The following is a 23,702-nucleotide window of genomic DNA, read 5'->3' as shown; positions in this document are numbered from 1 at the left end:
GTTAATCTATTTAGTACAAGCATGTCCGAGACACAGATGCGGATGGACGTTGAATCAGCAAGTCAGGGTCTTTCGGTTATTCCTGAAGGGGTTTTAAACGTACCCCTGGTGGGACTCGAACCCACAATCTTCGGTTGACTTCTCATGTTGGAGACCGACGCCTTATCCATTAGGCCACAGAAGCAGTTGAAGTATAAATGCAGTAACACAATTTTGACAAATTTATCTTGTGTGCTTCATTGAAAACAAGTGTTAAGTAAAATGCATGTTTTATTTTCATGACGGAGTAGAATTGAATATATCTGAAAGGGACTTAAAAACACCCCTGGTGGGACTCGAACCCACAATCTTCGGTTGACTTCACATGTAGGAGACCGACGCCTTATCCATTAGGCCACAGAGGCAGTTGACATTTAAATACCTTAACACAATTTTGACAAATTGATCTTGTGTGTTTTATTAAAAACAAGTGTCAAATAAATTGCATGTTTTGTTTTCATGACGGAGTAGAATTGAATATATCTGCGTGTGGCTGATACGCGATTCTGGAAACAGCCGAATGACAGTTATACTGGATTTTGATGCGAAATTACCATTTAAATGGCCACCATTCTGTCATTTTGAGTGGATTATGGAAAACAAATTTGTGCATTTGTGCAAACTGTGTATGTGAAGGGTTAATGTATTCAGTACAAGAATGCACGAGATGCAGGTGCGGGTGGACGTTGAATCAGCAAGTCAGGGTATTTCGGCCATTCCTGAAGGGGTTTTAAAAATACACCTGGTGGGACTCGAACCCACAATCTTCGTGTTGACTTCTCATGTAGGAGAGCAACGCCTTATCCATTAGGCCACAGAGGCAGTTGAAGTATAAATACATTAACACAATTTTGACAAATTGATCTTGTGTGTTTTATTGAAAACGAGTGTCAAGTAGAATGCATGTTTTATTTTCATGACGGAGTAGAATTGAATAAATCTGAAAGGGACTTAAAAATACCCCTGGTGGGACTCGAACCCACAATCTTCGGTTGACTTCACATGTAGGAGACCAACGCCTTATCCATTAGGCCACAGAGGCAGTTGACAAGTAAATACCTTAACAAAATTTTGACAAATTGATCTTGTGCGTTTTATTAAAAACAAGTGTCAAGTAAATTGCATGATTTGTTTACATCACGAAGTAGAATTGAGTATATCTGCGTGTGGCTGATACGCGATTCTGGAAACAGCCGAATGACAGTTATACTGGATTTTGATGCGAAATTACCATTTAAATGGCTACCATTCTGTCATTTTGAGTGGATTATGGAAACAAACTTGTGCATTTGTGCAAACTGTGTCTGTTAAGGGTTAATCTATTCAGTACAAGCATGTCCGAGACACAGATGCGGATGGACGTTGAATCAGCAAGTCAGGGTCTTTCGGTTATTCCTGAAGGGGTTTTAAACGTACCCCTGGTGGGACTCGAACCCACAATTTTCGGTTGACTTCTCATGTAGGAGACCGACGCCTTATCCATTAGGCCACAGAAGCAGTTGAAGTATAAATGACGTAACACAATTTTGACAAATTTATCTTGTGTGTTTCATTGAAAGAAGTGTTAAGTAAAATGCATGTTTTATTTTCATGACGGAGTAGAATTGACTATATCTGAAAGGGACTTAAAAACACCCCTGGTGGGACTCGAACCCACAATCTTCGGTTGACTTCTCATGTAGGAGACCGACGCCTTATCCATTAGGCCACAGAAGCAGTTGAAGTATAAATGCCGTAACACAATTTTGACAAATTTATCTTGTGTGTTTCATTGAAAGAAGTGTTAAGTAAAATGCATGTTTTATTTTCATGACGGAGTAGAATTGAATATATCTGAAAGGGACTTAGAAAACACCCCTGGTGGGACTCGAACCCACAATTTTCGGTTGACTTCACATGTAGGAGACCGACGCCTTATCCATTAGGCCACAGATGCAGTTGACATTTAAATACCTTAACACAATTTTGACAAATTGATCTTGTGTGTTTTATTAAAAACACGTGTCAAGTAAATTGCATGTTTTGTTTTCATGACGGAGTAGAATTGAATAAATCTGAAAGGGACTTAAAAATACCCCTGGTGGGACTCGAACCCACAATCTTCGGTTGACTTCACATGTAGGAGACCGACGCCTTATCCATTAGGCCACAGAGGCAGTTGACGTTTAAATACCTTAACACAATTTTGACAAATTGATCTTGTGTGTTTTATTAAAAACAAGTGTCAAGTAAATTGCATGTTTTGTTTTCATGACGGAGTAGAATTGAATATATATGCGTGTGGCTGATACGCGATTCTGGAAACAGCCATATGACAGTTATACTGGATTTTGATGCGAAATTACCATTTAAATGGCCACCATTCTGTCATTTTGAGTGGATTATGGAAAACAAATTTGTGCATTTGTGCAAACTGTGTCTGTGAAGGGTTAATGTATTCAGTACAAGAATGTACGAGATACAGGTGCGGATAGACGTTGAATCAGCAAATCAGGGTATTTCGGCCATTCCTGAAGGGGTTTTAAAAATACCCCTGGTGGGACTCGAACCCACAATCTTCGGTTGACTTCTCATGTAGGAGAGCGATGCCTTATCCATTAGGCCACAGAAGAAGTTGAAGTATAAATACATTAACACAATTTTGACAAATTGATCTTGTGTGTTTTATTGAAAACAAGTGTCAAGTAGAATGCATGTTTTATTTTCATGACGGAGTAGAATTGAATAAATCTGAAAGGGACTTAAAAATACCCCTGGTGGGACTCGAACCCACAATCTTCGGTTGACTTCACATGTAGGAGACCGACGCCTTATCCATTAGGCCACAGAGGCAGTTGACAAGTAAATACCTTAACACAATTTTGACAAATTGATCTTGTGTGTTTTATTAAAAACAAGTGTCAAATAAATTGCATGATTTGTTTACATCACGGAGTAGAATTGAATATATCTGCGTGTGGCTGATACGCGATTCTGGAAACAGCCGAATGACAGTTATACTGGATTTTGATGCGAAATTACCATTTAAATGGCCACCATTCTGTCATTTTGAGTGGATTATGGAAAACAAATTTGTGCATTTGTGCAAACTGTGTATGTGAAGGGTTAATGTATTCAGTAAAAGAATGTACGAGATACAGGTGCGGATAGACGTTGAATCAGCAAATCAGGGTATTTCGGCCATTCCTGAAGGGGTTTTAAAAATACCCCTGGTGGGACTCGAACCCACAATCTTCGGTTGACTTCACATATAGGAGACCGACGCCTTATCCATTAGGCCACAGAGGCAGTTGACAAGTAAATACCTTAACACAATTTTGACAAATTTATCTTGTGTGTTTCATTGAAAACAAGTGTCAAGTAGAATGCATGTTTTATTTTCATGACGGAGTAGAATTGAATAAATCTGAAAGTGACTTAAAAATACCCCTGGTGGGACTCGAACCCACAATCTTCGGTTGACTTCACATGTAGGAGACCGACGCCTTATCCATTAGGCCACAGAGGCAGTTGACGAGTAAATACCTTAACACAATTTTGACAAATTTATCTTGTGTGTTTCATTGAAAACAAGTGTCAAGTAGAATGCATGTTTTATTTTCATGACGGAGTAGAATTGAATATATCTGAAAGGGACTTAAAAACACCCCTGGTGGGACTCGAACCCACAATCTTCGTAGGAGACCGACGCCTTATCCATTAGGCCACAGAGGCAGTTGACATTTAAATACCTTAACACAATTTTGACAAATTGATCTTGTGTGTTTTATTAAAAACAAGTATCAAGTAAATTGCATGTTTTGTTTTCATGACGGAGTAGAATTGAATATATCTGCGTGTGGCTGATACGCGATTCTGGAAACAGTCGAATGACAATTATACTGGATTTTGATGCGAAATTACCATTTAAATGGCCACCATTCTGTCATTTTGAGTGGATTATGGAAACAAACTTGTGCTTTTGTGCAAACTGTGTCTGTTAATGGTTAATCTATTCAGTACAAGCATGTCCGAGACACAGATGCGGATGGACGTTGAATCAGCAAGTCAGGGTCTTTCGGTTATTCCTGAAGGGGTTTTAAACGTACCGCTGGTGGGACTCGAACCCACAATTTTCGGTTGACTTCTCATGTAGGAGACCAACGCCTTATCCATTAGGCCACAGAGGCAGTTGAAGTATAAATGCCGTAACACAATTTTGACAAATTTATCTTGTGTGTTTCATTGAAAACAAGAGTTAAGTAAAATGCATGTTTTATTTTCATGACGGAGTAGAATTGAATATATCTGAAAGGGACTTAAAAACACCCCTGGTGGGACTCGAACCCACAATCTTCGGTTGACTTCTCATGTAGGAGACCGACGCCTTATCCATTAGGCCACGAAGCAGTTGAAGTATAAATGCCGTAACACAATTTTGACAAATTTATCTTGTGTGTTTCATTGAAAGAAGTGTTAAGTAAAATGCATGTTTTATTTTCATGACGGAGTAGAATTGAATATATCTGAAAGGGACTTAAAAACACCCCTGGTGGGACTCGAACCCACAATCTTCGGTTAACTTCAAATGTAGGAGACCGACGCCTTATCCATTAGGCCACAGAGGCAGTTGACATTTAAATACCTTAACACAATTTTGACAAATTGATCTTGTGTGTTTTATTAAAAACAAGTGTCAAGTAAATTGCATGTTTTGTTTTCATGACGGAGTAGAATTGAATATATCTACGTGTGGCTGATACGCGATTCTGGAAACAGCCGAATGACAGTTATACTGGATTTTGATGCGAAATTACCATTTAAATGGCCACCATTCTGTAATTTTGAGTGGATTATGGAAAACAAATTTGTGCATTTGTGCAAACTGTGTATGTGAAGGGTTAATGTATTCAGTAAAAGAATGTACGAGATACAGGTGCGGATAGACGTTGAATCAGCAAATCAGGGTATTTCGGCCATTCCTGAAGGGGTTTTAAAAATACCCCTGGTGGGACTCGAACCCACAATCTTCGGTTGACTTCACATGTAGGAGACCGACGCCTTATCCATTAGGTCACAGAGGCAGTTGAAGTATAAATGCCGTAACACAATTTTGACAAATTGATCTTGTGTGTTTTATTGAAAACAAGTGTCAAGTAGAATGCATGTTTTATTTTCATGACGGAGTAGAATTGAATATACCTGAAAGGGACATAAAAACACCCCTAGTGGGACTCGAACCCACAATCTTCGGTTGACTTCACATGTAGGAGACCGACGCCTTATCCATTAGGCCACAGAGGCAGTTGACGTTTAAATACCTTAACACAATTTTGACAAATTGATCTTGTGTGTTTTATTAAAAACAAGTGTCAAGTAAATTGCATGTTTTGTTTTCATGACGGAGTAGAATTGAATATATCTGCGTGTGGCTGATACGCGATTCTGGAAACAGCCGAATGACAGTTATACTGGATTTTGATGCGAAATTACCATTTAAATGGCCACCATTCTGTCATTTTGAGTGGATTATGGAAAACAAATTTGTGCATTTGTGCAAACTGTGTCTGTGAAGGGTTAATGTATTCAGTACAAGAATGTACGAGATACAGGTGCGGATAGACGTTGAATCAGCAAATCAGGGTATTTCGGCCATTCCTGAAGGGGTTTTAAAAATACCCCTGGTGGGACTCGAACCCACAATCTTCGGTTGACTTCTCATGTAGGAGAGCGACGCCTTATCCATTAGGCCACAGAGGCAGTTGAAGTATAAATACATTAACACAATTTTGACAAATTGATCTTGTGTGTTTTATTGAAAACAAGTGTCAAGTAGAATGCATGTTTTATTTTCATGACGGAGTAGAATTGAATAAATCTGAAAGGGACTTAAAAATACCCCTGGTGGGACTCGAACCCACAATCTTCGGTTGACTTCACATGTAGGAGACCGACGCCTTATCCATTAGGCCACAGAGGCAGTTGACAAGTAAATACCTTAACACAATTTTGACAAATTGATCTTGTGTGTTTTATTAAAAACAAGTGTCAAGTGTCAAGTAAATTGCATGATTTGTTTTCATGACGGAGTAGAATTGAATATATCTGCGTGTGGCTGATACGCGATTCTGGAAACAGCCGAATGACAGTTATACTGGATTTTGATGCGAAATTACCATTTAAATGGCCACCATTCTGTCATTTTGAGTGGATTATGGAAACAAACTTGTGCATTTGTGCAAACTGTGTCTGTGAAGGGTTAATGTATTCAGTACAAGAATGTACGAGATACAGGTGCGGATAGACGTTGAATCAGCAAATCAGGGTCTTTCGACCATTCCTGAAGGGGTTTTAAAAATACACCTGGTGGGACTCGAACCCACAATCTTCGGTTGACTTCTCATGTAGGATAGCGACGCCTTATCCATTAGTCCACAGAGGCAGTTGAAGTATAAATGCCGTAACACAATTTTGACAAATTTATCTTGTGTGTTTTATTGAAAACAAGTGTTAAGTAAAATGCATGTTTTATTTTCATTATAGAGTAGAATTGAATATATCTGAAAGGGACTTAAAAAATACCCCTGGTGGGACTCGAACCCACAATCTTCTGTTGACTTCACATGTAGGAGACCGACGCCTTATCCATTAGGCCACAGAGGCAGTTGACGAGTAAATACCTTAACACAATTTTGACAAATTTATCTTGTGTGTTTCATTGAAAACAAGTGTCAAGTAGAATGCATGTTTTATTTTCATGACGGAGTAGAATTGAATAAATCTGAAAGTGACTTAAAAATACCCCTGGTGGGACTCGAACCCACAATCTTCGGTTGACTTCACATGTAGGAGACCGACGCCTTATCCATTAGGCCACAGAGGCAGTTGAAGTATAAATACCTTAACACAATTTTGACAAATTGATCGTGTGTGTTATATTAAAAACAAGTGTCAAGTAAATTGCATGATTTGTTTTCATGACGGAGTAGAATTGAATATATCTGCGTGTGGTTGATACGCGATTCTGGAAACAGCCGAATGACAGTTATACTGGATTTTGATGCGAAATTACCATTTAAATGGCCACCATTCTGTCATTTTGAGTGGATTATGGAAAACAAATTTGTGCATTTGTGCAAACTGTGTCTGTGAAGGGTTAATGTATTCAGTACAAGCATGTCCGAGATACAGGTGCGGATGGACGTTGAATCAGCAAATCAGGGTCTTTCGGCCATTCCTGAAGGAGTTTTAAAAATACACCTGGTGGGACTCGAACCCACAATCTTCTGTTGACTTCTCATGTAGGAGACCGATGCCTTATCCATTAGGCCACAGAGGCAGTTGAAGTATAAATACATTAACACAATTTTGACAAATTGATCTTGTGTGTTTTATTGAAAACAAGTGTCAAGTAGAATGCATGTTTTATTTTCATGACGGAGTAGAATTGAATAAATCTGAAAGGGACTTAAAAATACCACTGGTGGAACTCGAACCCACAATCTTTGGTTGACTTCAAATGTAGGAGACCGACGCCTTATCCATTAGGCCACAGAGGCAGTTGACGAGTAAATACCTTAACACAATTTTGACAAATTTATCTTGTGTGTTTCATTTAAAACAAGTGTCAAGTAGAATGCATGTTTTATTTTCATGACGGAGTAGAATTGAATATATCTGAAGGCGATTTAAAAATACCCCTGGTGGAACTCGAACCCACAATCCTTATCCATTAGGCCACAGAGGCAGTTGACGAGTAAATACCTAAACACAATTTTGACAAATTTATCTTGTGTGTTTTATTGATAACAAGTGTTAAGTAAAATGCATGTTTTATTTTCATGACGGAGTAGAATTGAATATATCTGAAAGGGACTTAAAAAATACCCCTGGTGGGACTCGAACCCACAATCTTCGGTTGACTTCACATGTAGGAGACCGACGCCTTATCCATTAGGCCACAGAGGCAGTTGACGAGTAAATACCTTAACACAAATTTGACAAATTTATCTTGTGTGTTTCATTGAAAACAAGTGTTAAGTAATATGCATGTTTTATTTTCATGACGGAGTAGAATTGAATATATCTGAAAGGGACTTAAAAATACCCCTGGTGGGACTCGAACCCACAATCTTCGGTTGACTTCACATGTAGGAGTCCGACGCCTTATCCATTAGGCCACAGAAGCAGTTAACATGTAAATACCTTAACACAATTTTGACAAATTGATCTTGTGTGTTTTATTAAAATCAAGTGTCAAGTAAATTGCATGTTTTGTTTTCATGACGGAGTAGAATTGAATATATCTGCGTGTGGTTGATACGCGATTCTGGAAACAGCCGAATGACAGTTATACTGGATTTTGATGCGAAATTACCATTTAAATGGCCACCATTCTGTCATTTTGAGTGGATTATGGAAAACAAATTTGTGCATTTGTGCAAACTGTGTCTGTGAAGGGTTAATGTATTCAGTACAAGCATGTCCGAGATACAGGTGCGGATGGACGTTGAACCAACAAGTCAGAATCTTTCGGCCATTCCTGAAGGAGATTTAAAAATACCCCTGGTGGGACTCAAACCTACAATCTTCGGTTGACTTCACATGTAGGAGACCGACGCCTTATCCATTAGGCCACGGAGGCAGTTGAAGTATAAATGCCGTAACACAATTTTGACAAATTTATCTTGTGTGTTTTATTGAAAACAAGTGTTAAGTAAAATGCATGTTTTATTTTCATGATGGAGTAGAATTGAATATATCTGAAAGGGACTTAAAAAATACCCCTGGTGGGACTCGAACCCACAATCTTCGGTTGACTTCACATGTAGGAGACCGACGCCTTATCCATTAGGCCACAGAGGCAGTTGACGAGTAAATACCTTAACACAATTTTGACAAATTTATCTTGTGTGTTTTATTAAAATCAAGTGTCAAGTAAATTGCATGTTTTGTTTTCATGACGGAGTAGAATTGACTATATCTGCGTGTGGCTGATACGCGATTCTGGAAACAGCCGAATGACAGTTATACTGGATTTTGATGCGAAATTACCATTTAAATGGCTACCATCCTGTCATTTTTAGTGGATTATGGAAAACAAACTTGTGCATTTGTGCAAACTGTGTCTGGGAAGGGTTAATGTATTCAGTACAAGCATGCTCGAGATACAGGTGCGGATGGACGTTGAATCAGCAAGTCAGGGTCTTTCGGCCATTCCTGTAGGGGTTTTAAAAATACCCCTGGTGGGACTCGAACCCACAATCTTCGGTTGACTTCTCATGTAGGATACAGACGCCTTATCCATTCGGCCACAGAGGCAGTTGACATGTAATTACCTTAACACAATTTTGACAAATTGATCTTGTGTGTTTTATTTAAAACAAGTGTCAAGTAGAATGCATGTTATCTATACTTAACTCCAATTATTCGTACAAATTAAACAACAAGCATGAAATGCGGTATGCGGTGGTTGCATTACCCAGGAACCACACGCGTTTATTACAAGTATCCCCCCTTACATATGTAAATATTCACGGAATAATCGATGATAAATCCCCATCGCGAATACATTGACCGCCCAGGAAAACCAGATATAAAAAACCCGTTAAGGGGAAAAACATCTGGAAACCTGTACCCGACACAATGTCAGATGTATCTAGGGGTGGATGTCGGGAGTCATCCATATTAAAATTGGACATGTATTAAATAAGAAAAAATACATCGTGAGTTGTTTGCAACCGAGACTGAATACAATAGAACACTCTTCTTACTATATACAAATGAGCACCTGGTTATTTAGCCAATAACCAGTCAGAACAGGTGCAATGGCACCTGAATAATTTACATACGAATAGATACCAATCATCTGCTAATCTACGAAACGCAGATAATTTATCATTATTTTCATGGCGGAGTAGAATTGAATATATCTGAAGGCGATTTAAAAATACCCCTGGTGGAACTCGAACCCACAATCTTTGGTTGACTTCAAATGTAGGAGACCGACGCCTTATCCATTAGGCCACAGAGGCAGTTGACGAGTAAATACCTTAACACAATTTTGACAAATTTATCTTGTGTGTTTCATTTAAAACAAGTGTCAAGTAGAATGCATGTTTTATTTTCATGACGGAGTAGAATTGAATATATCTGAAGGCGATTTAAAAATACCCCTGGTGGAACTCGAACCCACAATCCTTATCCATTAGGCCACAGAGGCAGTTGACGAGTAAATACCTGAACACAATTTTGACAAATTTATCTTGTGTGTTTTATTGATAACAAGTGTTAAGTAAAATGCATGTTTTATTTTCATGACGGAGTAGAATTGAATATATCTGAAAGGGACTTAAAAAATACCCCTGGTGGGACTCGAACCCACAATCTTCGGTTGACTTCACATGTAGGAGACCGACGCCTTATCCATTAGGCCACAGAGGCAGTTGACGAGTAAATACCTTAACACAAATTTGACAAATTTATCTTGTGTGTTTCATTGAAAACAAGTGTTAAGTAAAATGCATGTTTTATTTTCATGACGGAGTAGAATTGAATATATCTGAAAGGGACTTAAAAATACCCCTGGTGGGACTCGAACCCACAATCTTCGGTTGACTTCACATGTAGGAGTCCGACGCCTTATCCATTAGGCCACAGAAGCAGTTAACATGTAAATACCTTAACACAATTTTGACAAATTGATCTTGTGTGTTTTATTAAAATCAAGTGTCAAGTAAATTGCATGTTTTGTTTTCATGACGGAGTAGAATTGAATATATCTGCGTGTGGTTGATACGCGATTCTGGAAACAGCCGAATGACAGTTATACTGGATTTTGATGCGAAATTACCATTTAAATGGCCACCATTCTGTCATTTTGAGTGGATTATGGAAAACAAATTTGTGCATTTGTGCAAACTGTGTCTGTGAAGGGTTAATGTATTCAGTACAAGCATGTCCGAGATACAGGTGCGGATGGACGTTGAATCAGCAAATCAGGGTCTTTCGGCCATTCCTGAAGGAGTTTTAAAAATACACCTGGTGGGACTCGAACCCACAATCTTCTGTTGACTTCTCATGTAGGAGACCGATGCCTTATCCATTAGGCCACAGAGGCAGTTGAAGTATAAATACATTAACACAATTTTGACAAATTGATCTTGTGTGTTTTATTGAAAACAAGTGTCAAGTAGAATGCATGTTTTATTTTCATGACGGAGTAGAATTGAATAAATCTGAAAGGGACTTAAAAATACCACTGGTGGGACTCGAACCCACAATCTTCGGTTGACTTCACATGTAGGAGACCGACGCCTTATCCATTAGGCCACAGAGGCAGTTGACATTTAAATACCTTAACACAATTTTGACAAATTGATCTTGTGTGTTTTATTAAAAACAAGTGTCAAGTGTCAAGTAAATTGCATGATTTGTTTTCATGACTGAGTAGAATTGAATATATCTGCGTGTGGCTGATACGCGATTCTGGAAACAGCCGAATGACAGTTATACTGGATTTTGATGCGAAATTACCATTTAAATGGCCACCATTCTGTCATTTTGAGTGGATTATGGAAACAAACTTGTGCATTTGTGCAAACTGTGTCTGTGAAGGGTTAATGTATTCAGTACAAGAATGTACGAGATACAGGTGCGGATAGACGTTGAATCAGCAAATCAGGGTCTTTCGGCCATTCCTGAAGGAGTTTTAAAAATACCCCTGGTGGGACTCGAACCCACAATCTTCGGTTGACTTCTCATGTAGGAGACCAACGCCTTATCCATTAGGCCACAGAGGCAGTTGAAGTATAAATGCCGTAACACAATTTTGACAAATTTATCTTGTGTGTTTTATTGAAAACAAGTGTTAAGTAAAATGCATGTTTTATTTTCATGATGGAGTAGAATGAATATATCTGAAAGGGACTTAAAAAATACCCCTGGTGGGACTCGAACCCACAATCTTCGGTTGACTTCACATGTAGGAGACCGACGCCTTATCCATTAGGCCACAGAGGCAGTTGAAGTATAAATGCCGTAACACAATTTTGACAAATTTATCTTGTGTGTTTCATTGAAAACAAGTGTTAAGTAAAATGCATGTTTTATTTTCATGACGGAGTAGAATTGAATATATCTGAAAGGGACTTAAAAACACCCCTGGTGGGACTCGAACCCACAATCTTCGGTTGAATTCACATGTAGGAGACCGACGCCTTATCCATTAGGCCACAGAGGCAGTTGACAAGTAAATACCTTAACACAATTTTGACAAATTGATCTTGTGTGTTTTATTAAAAACAAGTGGCAAGTAAATTGCATGATTTGTTTTCATGACGGAGTAGAATTGAATATATCTGCGTGTGGCTGATACGCGATTCTGGAAACAGCCTAATGACAGTTATACTGGATTTTGATGCGAAATTACCATTTAAATGGCCACCATTCTGTCATTTTGAGTGGATTATGGAAACAAACTTGTGCATTTGTGCAAACTGTGTCTGTGAAGGGTTAATGTATTCAGTACAAGAATGTACGAGATACAGGTGCGGATAGACGTTGAATCAGCAAATCAGGGTCTTTCGGCCATTCCTGAAGGGGTTTTAAAAATACCCCTGGTGGGACTCGAACCCACAATCTTCGGTTGACTTCTCATGTAGGAGACCGACGCCTTATCCATTAGGTCACAGAAGCAGTTGAAGTATAAATGCTGTAACACAATTTTGACAAATTGATCTTGTGTGTTTTATTGAAAACAAGTGTCAAGTAGAATGCATGTTTTATTTTCACGACGGAGTAGAATTGAATAAATCTGAAAGGGACTTAAAAATACCCCTGGTGGGACTCGAACCCACAATCTTCGGTTGACTCCACATGTAGGAGACCGACGCCTTATCCATTAGGCCACAGAGGCAGTTGACATTTAAATACCTTAACACAATTTTGACAAATTGATCTTGTGTGTTTTATTAAAAACAAGTGTCAAGTGTCAAGTAAATTGCATGATTTGTTTTCATGACGGAGTAGAATTGAATATATCTGCGTGTGGCTGATACGCGATTCTGGAAACAGCCGAATGACAGTTATACTGGATTTTGATGCGAAATTACCATTTAAATGGCCACCATTCTGTCATTTTGAGTGGATTATGGAAACAAACTTGTGCATTTGTGCAAACTGTGTCTGTGAAGGGTTAATGTATTCAGTACAAGAATGTACGAGATACAGGTGCGGATAGACGTTGAATCAGCAAATCAGGGTCTTTCGGCCATTCCTGAAGGAGTTTTAAAAATACCCCTGGTGGGACTCGAACCCACAATCTTCGATTGACTTCTCATGTAGGAGACCAACGCCTTATCCATTAGGCCATAGAGACAGTTGACATGTAATTACCTTAACACAATTTTGACAAATTGATCTTGTGTGTTTTATTGAAAACAAGTGTCAAGTAGAATGCATGTTTTATTTTCATGACGGAGTAGAATTGAATATATCGAAGGCGATTTAAAAATACCCCTGGTGGAACTCGAACCCACAATCTTAGGTTGACTTCACATGTAGGAGACCGACGCCTTATCCATTAGGCCACAGAGGCAGTTGACGAGTAAATACCTTAACACAAATTTGACAAATTTATCTTGTGTGTTTTATTGATAACAAGTGTTAAGTAAAATGCATGTTTTATTTTCATGACGGAGTAGAATTGAATATATCTGAAAGGGACTTAAAAAATACCCCTGGTGGGACTCGAACCCACAATCTTCGGTTGACTTCACATGTAGGAGACCGACGCCTTATCCATTAGGCCACAGAGGCAGTTGACGAGTAAATACCTTAACACAAATTTGACAAATTTATCTTGTGTGTTTCATTGAAAACAAGTGTTAAGTAAAATGCATGTTTTATTTTCATGACGGAGTAGAATTGAATATATCTGAAAGGGACTTAAAAATACCCCTGGTGGGACTCGAACCCACAATCTTCGGTTGACTTCACATGTAGGAGTCCGACGCCTTATCCATTAGGCCACAGAAGCAGTTAACATGTAAATACCTTAACACAATTTTGACAAATTGATCTTGTGTGTTTTATTAAAATCAAGTGTCAAGTAAATTGCATGTTTTGTTTTCATGACGGAGTAGAATTGAATATATCTGCGTGTGGTTGATACGCGATTCTGGAAACAGCCGAATGACAGTTATACTGGATTTTGATGCGAAATTACCATTTAAATGGCCACCATTCTGTCATTTTGAGTGGATTATGGAAAACAAATTTGTGCATTTGTGCAAACTGTGTCTGTGAAGGGTTAATGTATTCAGTACAAGCATGTCCGAGATACAGGTGCGGATGGACGTTGAATCAGCAAATCAGGGTCTTTCGGCCATTCCTGAAGGAGTTTTAAAAATACACCTGGTGGGACTCGAACCCACAATCTTCTGTTGACTTCTCATGTAGGAGACCAATGCCTTATCCATTAGGCCACAGAGGCAGTTGAAGTATAAATACATTAACACAATTTTGACAAATTGATCTTGTGTGTTTTATTGAAAACAAGTGTCAAGTAGAATGCATGTTTTATTTTCATGACGGAGTAGAATTGAATAAATCTGAAAGGGACTTAAAAATACCACTGGTGGGACTCGAACCCACAATCTTCGGTTGACTTCACATGTAGGAGACCGACGCCTTATCCATTAGGCCACAGAGGCAGTTGACATTTAAATACCTTAACACAATTTTGACAAATTGATCTTGTGTGTTTTATTAAAAACAAGTGTCAAGTGTCAAGTGTCTTGCATGATTTGTTTTCATGACCGAGTAGAATTGAATATATTTGCGTGTGGCTGATACGCGATTCTGGAAACAGCCGAATGACAGTTATACTGGATTTTGATGCGAAATTACCATTTAAATGGCCACCATTCTGTCATTTTGAGTGGATTATGGAAACAAACTTGTGCATTTGTGCAAACTGTGTCTGTGAAGGGTTAATGTATTCAGTACAAGAATGTACGAGATACAGGTGCGGATAGACGTTGAATCAGCAAATCAGGGTCTTTCGGCCATTCCTGAAGGAGTTTTAAAAATACCCCTGGTGGCACTCGAACCCACAATCTTCGGTTGACTTCTCATGTAGGAGACCGACGCCTTATCCATTAGGCCACAGAGGCAGTTGAAGTATAAATGCCGTAACACAATTTTGACAAATTTATCTTGTGTGTTTTATTGAAAACAAGTGTTAAGTAAAATGCATGTTTTATTTTCATGATGGAGTAGAATGAATATATCTGAAAGGGACTTAAAAAATACCCCTGGTGGGACTCGAACCCACAATCTTCGGTTGACTTCACATGTAGGAGACCGACGCCTTATCCATTAGGCCACAGAGGCAGTTGAAGTATAAATGCCGTAACACAATTTTGACAATTTTATCTTGTGTGTTTCATTGAAAACAAGTGTTAAGTAAAATGCATGTTTTATTTTCATGACGGAGTAGAATTGAATATATCTGAAAGGGACTTAAAAACACCCCTGGTGGGACTCGAACCCACAATCTTCGGTTGAATTCACATGTAGGAGACCGACGCCTTATCCATTAGGCCACAGAGGCAGTTGACGAGTAAATACCTTAACACAATTTTGACAAATTTATCTTGTGTGTTTTATTGATAACAAGTGTTAAGTAAAATGCATGTTTTATTTTCATGACGGAGTAGAATTGAATATATCTGAAAGGGACTTAAAAAATACCCCTGGTGGGACTCGAACCCACAATCTTCGGTTGACTTCACATGTAGGAGACCGACGCCTTATCCATTAGGCCACAGAGGCAGTTGACGAGTAAATACCTTAACACAAATTTGACAAATTTATCTTGTGTGTTTCATTGAAAACAAGTGTTAAGTAAAATGCATGTTTTATTTTCATGACGGAGTAGAATTGAATATATCTGAAAGGGACTTAAAAATACCCCTGGTGGGACTCGAACCCACAATCTTCGGTTGACTTCACATGTAGGAGTCCGACGCCTTATCCATTAGGCCACAGAAGCAGTTAACATGTAAATACCTTAACACAATTTTGACAAATTGATCTTGTGTGTTTTATTAAAATCAAGTGTCAAGTAAATTGCATGTTTTGTTTTCATGACGGAGTAGAATTGAATATATCTGCGTGTGGTTGATACGCGATTCTGGAAACAGCCGAATGACAGTTATACTGGATTTTGATGCGAAATTACCATTTAAATGGCCACCATTCTGTCATTTTGAGTGGATTATGGAAAACAAATTTGTGCATTTGTGCAAACTGTGTCTGTGAAGGGTTAATGTATTCAGTACAAGCATGTCCGAGATACAGGTGCGGATGGACGTTGAATCAGCAAATCAGGGTCTTTCGGCCATTCCTGAAGGAGTTTTAAAAATACACCTGGTGGGACTCGAACCCACAATCTTCTGTTGACTTCTCATGTAGGAGACCGATGCCTTATCCTTTAGGCCACAGAGGCAGTTGAAGTGTAAATACATTAACACAATTTTGACAAATTGATCTTGTGTGTTTTATTGAAAACAAGTGTCAAGTAGAATGCATGTTTTATTTTCATGACGGAGTAGAATTGAATAAATCTGAAAGGGACTTAAAAATACCACTGGTGGGACTCGAACCCACAATCTTCGGTTGACTTCACATGTAGGAGACCGACGCCTTATCCATTAGGCCACAGAGGCAGTTGACATTTAAATACCTTAACACAATTTTGACAAATTGATCTTGTGTGTTTTATTAAAAACAAGTGTCAAGTGTCAAGTAAATTGCATGATTTGTTTTCATGACCGAGTAGAATTGAATATATCTGCGTGTGGCTGATACGCGATTCTGGAAACAGCCGAATGACAGTTATACTGGATTTTGATGCGAAATTACCATTTAAATGGCCACCATTCTGTCATTTTGAGTGGATTATGGAAACAATCTTGTGCATTTGTGCAAACTGTGTCTGTGAAGGGTTAATGTATTCAGTACAAGAATGTACGAGATACAGGTGCGGATAGACGTTGAATCAGCAAATCAGGGTCTTTCGGCCATTCCTGAAGGAGTTTTAAAAATACCCCTGGTGGGACTCGAACCCACAATCTTCGGTTGACTTCTCATGTAGGAGACCGACGCCTTATCCATTAGGCCACAGAGGCAGTTGAAGTATAAATGCCGTAACACAATTTTGACAAATTTATCTTGTGTGTTTTATTGAAAACAAGTGTTAAGTAAAATGCATGTTTTATTTTCATGATGGAGTAGAATGAATATATCTGAAAGGGACTTAAAAAATACCCCTGGTGGGACTCGAACCCACAATCTTCGGTTGACTTCACATGTAGGAGACCGACGCCTTATCCATTAGGCCACAGAGGCAGTTGAAGTATAAATGCCGTAACACAATTTTGACAAATTTATCTTGTGTGTTTCATTGAAAACAAGTGTTAAGTAAAATGCATGTTTTATTTTCATGACGGAGTAGAATTGAATATATCTGAAAGGGACTTAAAAACACCCCTGGTGGGACTCGAACCCACAATCTTCGGTTGAATTCACATGTAGGAGACCGACGCCTTATCCATTAGGCCACAGAGGCAGTTGACAAGTAAATACCTTAACACAATTTTGACAAATTGATCTTGTGTGTTTTATTAAAAACAAGTGGCAAGTAAATTGCATGATTTGTTTTCATGACGGAGTAGAATTGAATATATCTGCGTGTGGCTGATATGCGATTCTGGAAACAGCCGAATGACAGTTATACTGGATTTTGATGCGAAATTACCATTTAAATGGCCACCATTCTGTCATTTTGAGTGGATTATGGAAACAAACTTGTGCACTTGTGCAAACTGTGTCTGTGAAGGGTTAATGTATTCAGTACAAGAATGTACGAGATACAGGTGCGGATAGACGTTGAATCAGCAAATCAGGGTCTTTCGGCCATTCCTGAAGGAGTTTTAAAAATACCCCTGGTGGGACTCGAACCCACAATCTTCGGTTGACTTCTCATGTAGGAGACCGACGCCTTATCCATTAGGCCACAGAGGCAGTTGAAGTATAAATGCCGTAACACAATTTTGACAAATTGATCTTGTGTGTTTTATTTAAAACAAGTGTCAAGTAGAATGCATGTTATCTATACTTAACTCCAATTATTCGTACAAATTAAACAACAAGCATGAAATGCGGTATGCGGTGGTTGCAGTACCCAGGAGCCACACGCGTTTATTACAAGTATCCCCCTTACATATGTAAATATTCACGGAATAATCGATGATAAATCCCCATCGCGAATACATTGACCGCCCAGGAAAACCAGATATAAAAAACGCGTTAAGGGGAAAAACATCTGGAAACCTGTACCCGACACAATGTCAGATGTATCTAGGGGTGGATGTCGGGAGTCATCCATATTACAATTGGACATGTATTAAATAAGAAAAAATACATCGTTAGTTTTTTGCAACCGAGACTGAATACAATAGAACACTCTTCTTACTATATACCCATGAGCACCTGGTTATTTAGCCAATAACCAGTCAGAACAGGTGCAATGGCACCTGAATAATTTACATACGAATAGATACCAATTATCTGCTAATCTACAAAACGCAGATAATTTATCATTATTTTCATGACGGAGTAGAATTGAATATATATGAAGGCGATTTAAAAATACCCCTGGTGGAACTCGAACGCACAATCTTTGGTTGACTTCAAATGTAGGAGACCGACGCCTTATCCATTAGGCCACAGAGGCAGTTGACGAGTAAATACCTTAACACAATTTTGACAAATTTATCTTGTGTGTTTCATTTAAAAGAAGTGTCAAGTAGAATGCATGTTTTATTTTCATGACGGAGTAGAATTGAATATATCTGAAGGCGATTTAAAAATACCCCTGGTGGAACTCGAACCCACAATCTTCGGTTGACTTCACATATAGGAGACAGACGCCTTATCCATTAGGCCACAGAGGCAGTTGACGAGTAAATATCTTAACACAATTTTGACAAATTTATCTTGTGTGTTTTATTGATAACAAGTGTTAAGTAAAATGCATGTTTTATTTTCATGACGGAGTAGAATTGAATATATCTGAAAGGGACTTAAAAAATACCCCTGGTGGGACTCGAACCCACAATCTTCGGTTGACTTCACATGTAGGAGACCGACGCCTTATCCATTAGGCCACAGAGGCAGTTGACGAGTAAATACCTTAACACAATTTTGACAAATTTATCTTGTGTGTTTCATTGAAAACAAGTGTTAAGTAAAATGCATGTTTTATTTTCATGACGGAGTAGAATTGAATATATCTGAAAGGGACTTAAAAATACCCCTGGTGGGACTCGAACCCACAATCTTCGGTTGACTTCACATGTAGGAGTCCGACGCCTTATCCATTAGGCCACAGAAGCAGTTAACATGTAAATACCTTAACACAATTTTGACAAATTGATCTTGTGTGTTTTATTAAAATCAAGTGTCAAGTAAATTGCATGTTTTGTTTTCATGACGGAGTAGAATTGAATATATCTGCGTGTGGTTGATACGCGATTCTGGAAACAGCCGAATGACAGCTATACTGGATTTTGATGCGAAATTACCATTTAAATGACCACCATTCTGTCATTTTTAGTGGATTATGGAAAACAAATTTGTGCATTTGTGCAAACTGTGTCTGTGAAGGGTTAATGTATTCAGTACAAGCATGTCCGAGATACAGGTGCGGATGGACGTTGAATCAGCAAGTCAGGGTCTTTCGGCCATTCCTGAAGGAGTTTTAAAAATACACCTGGTGGGACTCGAACCCACAATCTTCTGTTGACTTCTCATGTAGGAGACCGACACCTTATCCATTAGGCCACAGAGGCAGTTGACGAGTAAATACCTTAACACAATTTTGACAAATTGATCTTGTGTCTTTTATTTGAAACAAGTGTCAAGTAGAATGCATGTTATCTATACTTAACTCCAATTATTCGTACAAATTAAACAACAAGCATGAAATGCGGTATGCGGTGGTTGCAGTACCCAGGAGCCACACGCGTTTATTACAAGTATCCCCCCTTACATATGTAAATATTCACGGAATAATCGATGATAAATCCCAATCGCGAATACATTGACCGCCCAGGAAAACCAGATATAAAAAACCCGTTAAGAGGAAAAACATCTGGAAACCTGTACCCGACACAATGTCAGATGTATCTAGGGGTGGATGTCGGGAGTCATCCATATTAAAATTGGACATGTATTAAATAAGAAAAAATACATCGTTAATTGTTTGCAACCGAGACTGAATACAATAGAACACTCTTCTTACTATATACCCATGAGCACCTGGTTATTTAGCCAATAACCAGTCAGAACAGGTGCAATGGCACCTGAAGAATTTACATACGAATAGATACCAATTATCTGCTAATCTACGAAACGCAGATAATTTATCATTATTTTCATGACGGAGTAGAATTGAATATATCTGAAGGCGATTTAAAAATACCCCTGGTGGAACTCGAACCCACAATCTTTGGTTGACTTCAAATGTAGGATACCGACGCCTTATCCATTAGGCCACAGAGGCAGTTGACGAGTAAATACCTTAACACAATTTTGACAAATTTATCTTGTGTGTTTCATTTAAAACAAGTGTCAAGTAGAATGCATGTTTTATTTTCATGACGGAGTAGAATTGAATATATCTGAAAGGGACTTAAAAATATCCCTGGTGGGACTCGAACCCACAATCTTCGTTTGACTTCACATGTAGGAGATCGACGCCTTATCCATTAGGCCACAGTGATGCAGTTAACATGTAAATACCTTAACACAATTTTGACAAATTGATCTTGTGTGTTTTATTAAAATCAAGTGTCATGTAAATTGCATGTTTTGTTTTCATGACGGAGTAGAATTGAATATATCTGCGTGTGGTTGATACGCGATTCTGGAAACAGCCGAATGACAGTTATACTGAATTTTGACGCGTAATTACCATTTAAAATAGCCACCATTCTGTCATTTTGAGTTGGATTATGGGAAACAAACTTGTGCATTTGTGCAAACTGTGTCTGTGAAGGGTTAATGTATTCAGTACAAGCATGTCCGAGATACAGGTACGGATGGACGTTGAATCAGCAAGTCAGGGTCTTTCGGCCATTCCTGAAGGGGTTTTAAAAATACCCCTGGTGGGACACGAACCCACAATCTTCGGTTGACTTCTCATGTAGGAGACCGACGCCTTATCCATTAGGCCACAGAGGCAGTTAACATGTAATTACCTTAACACAATTTTGACAAATTTATCTTGTGTGTTTTATTGAAAACAAGTGTCAAGTAAAATGCATGTTATATTTTCATGACAGAGAAGAATTGAATATATCAGAAAGGGATTTAAAAATACCCCTGGTGGGACTCGAACCCACAATCTTCGGTTGACTTCACATGTAGGAGACCGACGCCTTATCCATTAGGCCACAGAGGCAGTTGACATGTAAATACCTTAACACAATTTTGACAAATTTATCTTGTGTGTTTTATTGAAAACAATTGTCAAGTAAATTGCGTGTTTTGTTTTCATGACGGAGTAGAATTGAATATATCTGCGTGTGGCTGATACGCGATTCTGGAAACAGCCGAATGACAGTTATACTGGATTTTGATGCGAAATTACCATTTAAATGGCCACCATTCTGTCATTTTGAGTGGATTATGGAAACAAACTTGTGCATTTGTGCAAACTGTGTCTGTGAAGGGTTAATGTATTCAGTACAAGAATGTACGAGATACAGGTGCGGATAGACGTTGAATCAGTAAGTCAGGGTCTTTCGGCCTTTCCTGAAGGAGTTTTAAAAATACACCTGGTGGGACTCGAACCCACAATCTTCGGTTGACTTCTCATGTAGGAGACCGACGCCTTATCCATTAGGCCACGGAGACAGTTGAAGTATAAATACATTAACACAATTTTGACAAATTTATCTTGTGTGTTTTATTGAAAACAAGTGTTAAGTAAAATGCATGTTTTATTTTCATGACGGAGTAGAATTGAATATATCTGAAAGGGACTTAAAAAATACCCCTGGTGGGACTCGAACCCACAATCTTCGGTTGACTTCACATGTAGGAGACCGACGCCTTATCCATTAGGCCACAGAGGCAGTTAACATGTAAATACCTTAACACAATTTTGACAAATTGATCTTGTGTGTTTTATTAAAATCAAGTGTCAAGTAAATTGCATGTTTTGTTTTCATGACGGAGTAGAATTGAATATATCTGCATGTGGCTGATACGCGATTCTGGAAACAGCCGAATGACAGTTATACTGGATTTTGATGCGAAATTACCATTTAAATGGCCACCATTCTGTCATTTTGAGTGGATTATGGAAAACAAACTTGTGCATTTGTGCAAACTGTGTCTGTGAAAGGTTAATGTATTCAGTACAAGCATGTCCGAGATACAGGTGCGGATGGACGTTGAATCAGCAAGTCAAGGTCTTTCGGCTATTCCTGAAGGGGTTTTAAAAATACCCCTGGTGGGACTCGAACCCACAATCTTCGGTTGACTTCACATGTAGGAGACCGACGCCTTATCCATTAGGCCACAGTGACAGTTGAAGTGTAAATGCCTTAACACATTTTTGACAAATTTATCTTGTGTGTTTTATTGAAAACAAGTGTCAAGTAAAATGCATGTTTTATTTTCATGACAGAGAAGAATTGAATATATCTGAAAGGGACTTAAAAAATACCCCTGGTGGGACTCGAACCCACAATCTTCGGTTGACTTCACATGTAGGAGACCGACGCCTTATCCATTAGGCCACAGAGGCAGTTAACATGTAAATACCTTAACACAATTTTGACAAATTGATCTTGTGTGTTTTATTAAAATCAAGTGTCAAGTAAATTGCATGTTTTGTTTTCATGACGGAGTAGAATTGAATATATCTGCATGTGGCTGATACGCGATTCTGGAAACAGCCGAATGACAGTTATACTGGATTTTGATGCGAAATTACCATTTAAATGGCCACCATTCTGTCATTTTGAGTGGATTATGGAAAACAAACTTGTGCATTTGTGCAAACTGTGTCTGTGAAAGGTTAATGTATTCAGTACAAGCATGTCCGAGATACAGGTGCGGATGGACGTTGAATCAGCAAGTCAAGGTCTTTCGGCTATTCCTGAAGGGGTTTTAAAAATACCCCTGGTGGGACTCGAACCCACAATCTTCGGTTGACTTCACATGTAGGAGACCGACGCCTTATCCATTAGGCCACAGAGACAGTTGAAGTGTAAATGCCTTAACACAATTTTGACAAATTTATCTTGTGTGTTTTATTGAAAACAAGTGTCAAGTAAAATGCATGTTTTATTTTCATGACAGAGAAGAATTGAATATATCTGAATGGGATTTAAAAATACCCCTGGTGGGACTCGAACCCACAATCTTCGGTTGACTTCACATGTAGGAGACCGACGCATTATCCATTAGGCCACAGAGGTAGTTGACATGTAATTACCTTGACACAATTTTGACAAATTTATCTTGTGTGTTTTATTGAAAACAAGTGTCAAGTAAATTGCATGTTTTGTTTTCATGACGGAGTAGAATTGAATATATCTGAA

General features: G+C 38.6%; 42 non-coding genes across 42 annotated transcripts; all 42 read right to left on the bottom strand.

The window, feature by feature from the left end:
• Positions 1-100: 100 nt before the first annotated feature.
• TRNAW-CCA (transfer RNA tryptophan (anticodon CCA)) lies at positions 101-184 on the bottom strand. The gene is given in 2 exon segments: positions 101-136; positions 148-184. It is a non-coding gene; the product is annotated as a tRNA-Trp (tRNA).
• A 136-nt stretch (positions 185-320) lies between these two features.
• TRNAR-CCU (transfer RNA arginine (anticodon CCU)) lies at positions 321-404 on the bottom strand. Its single transcript is given in 2 exon segments — positions 321-356; positions 368-404. It is a non-coding gene; the product is annotated as a tRNA-Arg (tRNA).
• Positions 405-997: 593 nt separating this feature from the next.
• On the bottom strand, positions 998-1,081 carry TRNAR-CCU (transfer RNA arginine (anticodon CCU)). Its single transcript is given in 2 exon segments — positions 998-1,033; positions 1,045-1,081. It is a non-coding gene; the product is annotated as a tRNA-Arg (tRNA).
• A 371-nt stretch (positions 1,082-1,452) lies between these two features.
• TRNAR-CCU (transfer RNA arginine (anticodon CCU)) lies at positions 1,453-1,536 on the bottom strand. The gene is given in 2 exon segments: positions 1,453-1,488; positions 1,500-1,536. It is a non-coding gene; the product is annotated as a tRNA-Arg (tRNA).
• A 135-nt stretch (positions 1,537-1,671) lies between these two features.
• On the bottom strand, positions 1,672-1,755 carry TRNAR-CCU (transfer RNA arginine (anticodon CCU)). The gene is given in 2 exon segments: positions 1,672-1,707; positions 1,719-1,755. It is a non-coding gene; the product is annotated as a tRNA-Arg (tRNA).
• A 356-nt stretch (positions 1,756-2,111) lies between these two features.
• On the bottom strand, positions 2,112-2,195 carry TRNAR-CCU (transfer RNA serine (anticodon ACU)). Its single transcript is given in 2 exon segments — positions 2,112-2,147; positions 2,159-2,195. It is a non-coding gene; the product is annotated as a tRNA-Arg (tRNA).
• A 592-nt stretch (positions 2,196-2,787) lies between these two features.
• On the bottom strand, positions 2,788-2,871 carry TRNAR-CCU (transfer RNA arginine (anticodon CCU)). Its single transcript is given in 2 exon segments — positions 2,788-2,823; positions 2,835-2,871. It is a non-coding gene; the product is annotated as a tRNA-Arg (tRNA).
• Positions 2,872-3,243: 372 nt separating this feature from the next.
• On the bottom strand, positions 3,244-3,327 carry TRNAR-CCU (transfer RNA arginine (anticodon CCU)). Its single transcript is given in 2 exon segments — positions 3,244-3,279; positions 3,291-3,327. It is a non-coding gene; the product is annotated as a tRNA-Arg (tRNA).
• A 136-nt stretch (positions 3,328-3,463) lies between these two features.
• Positions 3,464-3,547, bottom strand: TRNAR-CCU (transfer RNA arginine (anticodon CCU)). The gene is given in 2 exon segments: positions 3,464-3,499; positions 3,511-3,547. It is a non-coding gene; the product is annotated as a tRNA-Arg (tRNA).
• Positions 3,548-4,562: 1,015 nt separating this feature from the next.
• On the bottom strand, positions 4,563-4,646 carry TRNAR-CCU (transfer RNA arginine (anticodon CCU)). Its single transcript is given in 2 exon segments — positions 4,563-4,598; positions 4,610-4,646. It is a non-coding gene; the product is annotated as a tRNA-Arg (tRNA).
• A 372-nt stretch (positions 4,647-5,018) lies between these two features.
• On the bottom strand, positions 5,019-5,102 carry TRNAR-CCU (transfer RNA arginine (anticodon CCU)). Its single transcript is given in 2 exon segments — positions 5,019-5,054; positions 5,066-5,102. It is a non-coding gene; the product is annotated as a tRNA-Arg (tRNA).
• A 136-nt stretch (positions 5,103-5,238) lies between these two features.
• Positions 5,239-5,322, bottom strand: TRNAR-CCU (transfer RNA arginine (anticodon CCU)). Its single transcript is given in 2 exon segments — positions 5,239-5,274; positions 5,286-5,322. It is a non-coding gene; the product is annotated as a tRNA-Arg (tRNA).
• Positions 5,323-5,694: 372 nt separating this feature from the next.
• On the bottom strand, positions 5,695-5,778 carry TRNAR-CCU (transfer RNA arginine (anticodon CCU)). Its single transcript is given in 2 exon segments — positions 5,695-5,730; positions 5,742-5,778. It is a non-coding gene; the product is annotated as a tRNA-Arg (tRNA).
• Positions 5,779-5,914: 136 nt separating this feature from the next.
• Positions 5,915-5,998, bottom strand: TRNAR-CCU (transfer RNA arginine (anticodon CCU)). The gene is given in 2 exon segments: positions 5,915-5,950; positions 5,962-5,998. It is a non-coding gene; the product is annotated as a tRNA-Arg (tRNA).
• Positions 5,999-6,597: 599 nt separating this feature from the next.
• Positions 6,598-6,681, bottom strand: TRNAR-CCU (transfer RNA arginine (anticodon CCU)). Its single transcript is given in 2 exon segments — positions 6,598-6,633; positions 6,645-6,681. It is a non-coding gene; the product is annotated as a tRNA-Arg (tRNA).
• A 136-nt stretch (positions 6,682-6,817) lies between these two features.
• TRNAR-CCU (transfer RNA arginine (anticodon CCU)) lies at positions 6,818-6,901 on the bottom strand. Its single transcript is given in 2 exon segments — positions 6,818-6,853; positions 6,865-6,901. It is a non-coding gene; the product is annotated as a tRNA-Arg (tRNA).
• Positions 6,902-7,902: 1,001 nt separating this feature from the next.
• TRNAR-CCU (transfer RNA arginine (anticodon CCU)) lies at positions 7,903-7,986 on the bottom strand. The gene is given in 2 exon segments: positions 7,903-7,938; positions 7,950-7,986. It is a non-coding gene; the product is annotated as a tRNA-Arg (tRNA).
• An 813-nt stretch (positions 7,987-8,799) lies between these two features.
• On the bottom strand, positions 8,800-8,883 carry TRNAR-CCU (transfer RNA arginine (anticodon CCU)). Its single transcript is given in 2 exon segments — positions 8,800-8,835; positions 8,847-8,883. It is a non-coding gene; the product is annotated as a tRNA-Arg (tRNA).
• A 1,494-nt stretch (positions 8,884-10,377) lies between these two features.
• On the bottom strand, positions 10,378-10,461 carry TRNAR-CCU (transfer RNA arginine (anticodon CCU)). Its single transcript is given in 2 exon segments — positions 10,378-10,413; positions 10,425-10,461. It is a non-coding gene; the product is annotated as a tRNA-Arg (tRNA).
• An 812-nt stretch (positions 10,462-11,273) lies between these two features.
• On the bottom strand, positions 11,274-11,357 carry TRNAR-CCU (transfer RNA arginine (anticodon CCU)). Its single transcript is given in 2 exon segments — positions 11,274-11,309; positions 11,321-11,357. It is a non-coding gene; the product is annotated as a tRNA-Arg (tRNA).
• A 378-nt stretch (positions 11,358-11,735) lies between these two features.
• On the bottom strand, positions 11,736-11,819 carry TRNAR-CCU (transfer RNA arginine (anticodon CCU)). Its single transcript is given in 2 exon segments — positions 11,736-11,771; positions 11,783-11,819. It is a non-coding gene; the product is annotated as a tRNA-Arg (tRNA).
• A 136-nt stretch (positions 11,820-11,955) lies between these two features.
• TRNAR-CCU (transfer RNA arginine (anticodon CCU)) lies at positions 11,956-12,039 on the bottom strand. Its single transcript is given in 2 exon segments — positions 11,956-11,991; positions 12,003-12,039. It is a non-coding gene; the product is annotated as a tRNA-Arg (tRNA).
• A 136-nt stretch (positions 12,040-12,175) lies between these two features.
• On the bottom strand, positions 12,176-12,259 carry TRNAR-CCU (transfer RNA arginine (anticodon CCU)). Its single transcript is given in 2 exon segments — positions 12,176-12,211; positions 12,223-12,259. It is a non-coding gene; the product is annotated as a tRNA-Arg (tRNA).
• A 591-nt stretch (positions 12,260-12,850) lies between these two features.
• On the bottom strand, positions 12,851-12,934 carry TRNAR-CCU (transfer RNA arginine (anticodon CCU)). Its single transcript is given in 2 exon segments — positions 12,851-12,886; positions 12,898-12,934. It is a non-coding gene; the product is annotated as a tRNA-Arg (tRNA).
• An 818-nt stretch (positions 12,935-13,752) lies between these two features.
• On the bottom strand, positions 13,753-13,836 carry TRNAR-CCU (transfer RNA arginine (anticodon CCU)). The gene is given in 2 exon segments: positions 13,753-13,788; positions 13,800-13,836. It is a non-coding gene; the product is annotated as a tRNA-Arg (tRNA).
• Positions 13,837-14,648: 812 nt separating this feature from the next.
• Positions 14,649-14,732, bottom strand: TRNAR-CCU (transfer RNA arginine (anticodon CCU)). Its single transcript is given in 2 exon segments — positions 14,649-14,684; positions 14,696-14,732. It is a non-coding gene; the product is annotated as a tRNA-Arg (tRNA).
• A 378-nt stretch (positions 14,733-15,110) lies between these two features.
• TRNAR-CCU (transfer RNA arginine (anticodon CCU)) lies at positions 15,111-15,194 on the bottom strand. Its single transcript is given in 2 exon segments — positions 15,111-15,146; positions 15,158-15,194. It is a non-coding gene; the product is annotated as a tRNA-Arg (tRNA).
• A 136-nt stretch (positions 15,195-15,330) lies between these two features.
• On the bottom strand, positions 15,331-15,414 carry TRNAR-CCU (transfer RNA arginine (anticodon CCU)). The gene is given in 2 exon segments: positions 15,331-15,366; positions 15,378-15,414. It is a non-coding gene; the product is annotated as a tRNA-Arg (tRNA).
• Positions 15,415-15,550: 136 nt separating this feature from the next.
• On the bottom strand, positions 15,551-15,634 carry TRNAR-CCU (transfer RNA arginine (anticodon CCU)). The gene is given in 2 exon segments: positions 15,551-15,586; positions 15,598-15,634. It is a non-coding gene; the product is annotated as a tRNA-Arg (tRNA).
• Positions 15,635-15,771: 137 nt separating this feature from the next.
• On the bottom strand, positions 15,772-15,855 carry TRNAR-CCU (transfer RNA arginine (anticodon CCU)). The gene is given in 2 exon segments: positions 15,772-15,807; positions 15,819-15,855. It is a non-coding gene; the product is annotated as a tRNA-Arg (tRNA).
• An 812-nt stretch (positions 15,856-16,667) lies between these two features.
• On the bottom strand, positions 16,668-16,751 carry TRNAR-CCU (transfer RNA arginine (anticodon CCU)). Its single transcript is given in 2 exon segments — positions 16,668-16,703; positions 16,715-16,751. It is a non-coding gene; the product is annotated as a tRNA-Arg (tRNA).
• Positions 16,752-17,129: 378 nt separating this feature from the next.
• Positions 17,130-17,213, bottom strand: TRNAR-CCU (transfer RNA arginine (anticodon CCU)). The gene is given in 2 exon segments: positions 17,130-17,165; positions 17,177-17,213. It is a non-coding gene; the product is annotated as a tRNA-Arg (tRNA).
• Positions 17,214-17,349: 136 nt separating this feature from the next.
• On the bottom strand, positions 17,350-17,433 carry TRNAR-CCU (transfer RNA arginine (anticodon CCU)). Its single transcript is given in 2 exon segments — positions 17,350-17,385; positions 17,397-17,433. It is a non-coding gene; the product is annotated as a tRNA-Arg (tRNA).
• Positions 17,434-17,569: 136 nt separating this feature from the next.
• On the bottom strand, positions 17,570-17,653 carry TRNAR-CCU (transfer RNA arginine (anticodon CCU)). The gene is given in 2 exon segments: positions 17,570-17,605; positions 17,617-17,653. It is a non-coding gene; the product is annotated as a tRNA-Arg (tRNA).
• Positions 17,654-18,024: 371 nt separating this feature from the next.
• Positions 18,025-18,108, bottom strand: TRNAR-CCU (transfer RNA arginine (anticodon CCU)). Its single transcript is given in 2 exon segments — positions 18,025-18,060; positions 18,072-18,108. It is a non-coding gene; the product is annotated as a tRNA-Arg (tRNA).
• A 1,069-nt stretch (positions 18,109-19,177) lies between these two features.
• Positions 19,178-19,261, bottom strand: TRNAR-CCU (transfer RNA arginine (anticodon CCU)). The gene is given in 2 exon segments: positions 19,178-19,213; positions 19,225-19,261. It is a non-coding gene; the product is annotated as a tRNA-Arg (tRNA).
• A 1,985-nt stretch (positions 19,262-21,246) lies between these two features.
• TRNAR-CCU (transfer RNA arginine (anticodon CCU)) lies at positions 21,247-21,330 on the bottom strand. Its single transcript is given in 2 exon segments — positions 21,247-21,282; positions 21,294-21,330. It is a non-coding gene; the product is annotated as a tRNA-Arg (tRNA).
• A 136-nt stretch (positions 21,331-21,466) lies between these two features.
• Positions 21,467-21,550, bottom strand: TRNAR-CCU (transfer RNA arginine (anticodon CCU)). Its single transcript is given in 2 exon segments — positions 21,467-21,502; positions 21,514-21,550. It is a non-coding gene; the product is annotated as a tRNA-Arg (tRNA).
• Positions 21,551-22,142: 592 nt separating this feature from the next.
• On the bottom strand, positions 22,143-22,226 carry TRNAR-CCU (transfer RNA arginine (anticodon CCU)). Its single transcript is given in 2 exon segments — positions 22,143-22,178; positions 22,190-22,226. It is a non-coding gene; the product is annotated as a tRNA-Arg (tRNA).
• A 593-nt stretch (positions 22,227-22,819) lies between these two features.
• TRNAR-CCU (transfer RNA arginine (anticodon CCU)) lies at positions 22,820-22,903 on the bottom strand. Its single transcript is given in 2 exon segments — positions 22,820-22,855; positions 22,867-22,903. It is a non-coding gene; the product is annotated as a tRNA-Arg (tRNA).
• A 372-nt stretch (positions 22,904-23,275) lies between these two features.
• On the bottom strand, positions 23,276-23,359 carry TRNAR-CCU (transfer RNA arginine (anticodon CCU)). Its single transcript is given in 2 exon segments — positions 23,276-23,311; positions 23,323-23,359. It is a non-coding gene; the product is annotated as a tRNA-Arg (tRNA).
• A 136-nt stretch (positions 23,360-23,495) lies between these two features.
• Positions 23,496-23,579, bottom strand: TRNAR-CCU (transfer RNA arginine (anticodon CCU)). The gene is given in 2 exon segments: positions 23,496-23,531; positions 23,543-23,579. It is a non-coding gene; the product is annotated as a tRNA-Arg (tRNA).
• Between the last annotated feature and the right edge of the window lie 123 nt (positions 23,580-23,702).

Source organism: Saccoglossus kowalevskii, chromosome 9 (genome assembly GCF_978046115.1).
Source record: "Saccoglossus kowalevskii chromosome 9, keSacKowa6.1, whole genome shotgun sequence".
In the NCBI taxonomy this organism is placed as follows: domain Eukaryota; kingdom Metazoa; phylum Hemichordata; class Enteropneusta; family Harrimaniidae; genus Saccoglossus; species Saccoglossus kowalevskii.
This window is presented reverse-complemented; position numbering and strand designations above follow the sequence as displayed.